This window comes from Callorhinus ursinus, unplaced genomic scaffold (assembly GCF_003265705.2).
Source record: "Callorhinus ursinus isolate GAN/ISIS: 27379988/994484 unplaced genomic scaffold, GSC_fseal_2.0 scaffold21, whole genome shotgun sequence".
Lineage (NCBI taxonomy): Eukaryota > Metazoa > Chordata > Mammalia > Carnivora > Otariidae > Callorhinus > Callorhinus ursinus.
The window spans coordinates 3,397,676-3,400,505 of NW_027397083.1; the positions used below are offsets into that span (position 1 = coordinate 3,397,676).

Sequence of the window (2,830 nt, forward strand, 5' to 3'; positions counted from 1 at the left end):
TGGTGAGGGCTGGGTAAAGGTTTATTTTACAATATTTCTCACTTTGTATGGATTCCATTTTAATATTTATTACAATCTATTATACTTTCATTTTTATGTAAAAATGTAAAATACACTAAGAATTTCATATGTAATGCAAACAAAATAGAATAAAGATAGTCTACATAGCATTCAGTATGTTAATTAACTACTGCAATAAAGAAAAACAAAGATGAAACACAGGAATCTAAAGGGCTAATATCCAAAATATATAAAGAACTTAAAAACTCAACACCCAAAAAACAAATAATCCAGTTTTAAAATAGGCAGACTACATGAATGAACATTTCTCCAAAAAGACATACAGATGGCCAGCATGAAAAGATGTTCATCATCACTTACTCAGGGAAATGCAAGTCAAAACTACAATGAGATATCACCTCACACCTGTCAGAATGGCTAAAATCAACAACACAAGAAACAGATGTTGGTGAGGATGTAGAGAAATAGGAAGACTCATGTAGTGTTGCTGGGAATGCAAACTGTTGCAGCCATCTGGGAAACAGTATGGAGGTCCCTCAAAAACTTAAAAATAGAACTAGCCAACAATCTAATAGCACTACTAGGTATTTACCCAAAGAATACAAAAACACTAATTTAAAAGGATACATGCATCCCAACATTTGTGGCAGCTTTCTTTACAATAAACAGATTATGGAAGCTCCCAAGTGTCCATCAATTAAAGAAGTGATTATATATATATATTTAATTTTTTTTTTTTAATTAATTAAATGGAATATTACTTCAACCTAAAATGTAGGGAAATCCTGTCATTCGCAACAACATGGATGGAGCTAGTGAGTATAGGGCCAAGCAAAATAAGTCAGTCAGAGAAAAACAAATACTATATTATTTCACTCACATGGAATTTAAGAAACGAAATAAAAGAGCAAAGGTGAAAAAAAAAGATAGACATCAAGAAACAGACTTTTAATCATAGAGAACAAACTAATGGTTACCAGAGAAGGGGAGTGGGTTAAATAGATGATGGAGATTAAGAAGTGCACTTGTTGTTATGAGCACTAGGTGATTAACAGAATTGTTGAATCACAATATTGCACACATGAAAAAAAAATAGGAACCTAAATAAATATAAAAATAAGAATGAGACTATACATAATAAAAGTTAATATAGCAATTAATTAAAATTAGAGTAACTATAAAAATTCATCAATAACCAGTACATATGGAGATTAAGAGTATACTTATGATGACCACTAAGTATATAACTGTTAACTCATGCTATTGAGCATATGACACTAATATGAGTGTATATTAATTTTATCTGAATGAAAAAATTAAAAATAAATAACAGTGCATGTAACTATAAAACTTCCATCGATTACTTCATTACAAATTATTTTTTAAATATTTTATTTATTCATTTGAGACACAGAGATACAGAAAGAGAAAGCATGAGCAAGGAGGGAGGCAGAGGGAGAAGCAGGCTCCTTGCTGAGCCAGGAGCCCGATGTGGGCTTGATCCCATGACCCTGGGATCATGGGACCTAAGCCAAAGGCAGGCGCTTAACCATCTGAGCCACTCAGGTGCCCCTTCATTACAAATTATTGACTCAGACTGTAAATGCATTTACACTAAAATGGACTTTACCATTTGAAGATATTGGCTCTAATGATAAATTAAGATCTTGATGATGCACTTATTTACTACTTGATATGACATTTCTCCTCCAGAGCTTCTTCATGGCATTTATCATCTCAGAATTTCTCAGAGAGTAGATCAATGGGTTCAACATGGGGGTTATGACTGTATAAAACACAGTCAATATTTTGTCAATGGGAAAGGTGTTAGCAGGTCTTGCATAATGAAAGTACATGGAACAAAGAAGAAGACGACCACAGTGATGTGGGAACCACAGGTCTAGAGGGCTTTCTGCCTCCCTTCTGGACTTAGATTCTTTAGAGAGTGCAAGATGACACAATAAGAGGTGAGCAAGAACACAAACATGATACTGCAGAACATCCCTTTATTGGCCACCACCAACAGGCCAACAACATATGTGTCAGTACAGACCAATTTCAATAAGGAGTACATGTCACAGAAAAAATGATCAATGATATTGGGGCCACAGAATGGGAACCCATAAATAGTATTAACTTGAATTACTGAATGCAGAAAGCCTACAGCCCAGGACATTACTAGCAGCACAACACATACCCACTGCCTCATGATCACCAGATAAAGCAAGGGCTTACAGATGGCCACATAGTGGTCATAGGTCATCACCCAGCGGAAGAAAGACCTCTGTTCCACCAAAAAGGTGCTCTGTAAATAGCAGGGTCATACAAGATTGGAAGGATATGGTATTTTCCCCAAACAAGAAGTCTGAAATCAATCTGGGGAAAATAGAAGAGGAATAAATGACATCCATACATGATAAGTTACCAAGAAAAAGGTACATAGGTGAGCCCAGGGTCTTATTGACAGTTACAGTCACCACAATGAGCAAATTGCCCACCACAGTGAAAATATAAAATGGTAAGAACATAACAAAAAGGATCTTCTGTTCCTTTGGATCCTAGGTGAGGCCCAAGAGGACAAAGTTACATTGTTTCTTGGTTCCATCTAGTCTGCATAGGAGCTGACTTCACATATTAGAAGCAGGTTTCCTACAAAACAAGGGGCAAAACTTTTAAATGCATTATAAAATTAATCTTTAATTGACTCATTCAATTAAAGAATGTGACAGGAGTACCTGTTTGTGTCACAGACGTTGTGATTCCCAAGTTGAATAAGCTACACTCAGTGATAGCATACATAATAATCACC

At 35.3% G+C, this 2,830-nt stretch overlaps 1 pseudogene; it reads right to left on the reverse strand.

Moving 5' to 3' along the window:
• Positions 1-1,700: 1,700 nt before the first annotated feature.
• LOC112829657 (olfactory receptor 4A47-like) lies at positions 1,701-2,626 on the reverse strand (annotated as a pseudogene).
• Positions 2,627-2,830: the final 204 nt, after the last annotated feature.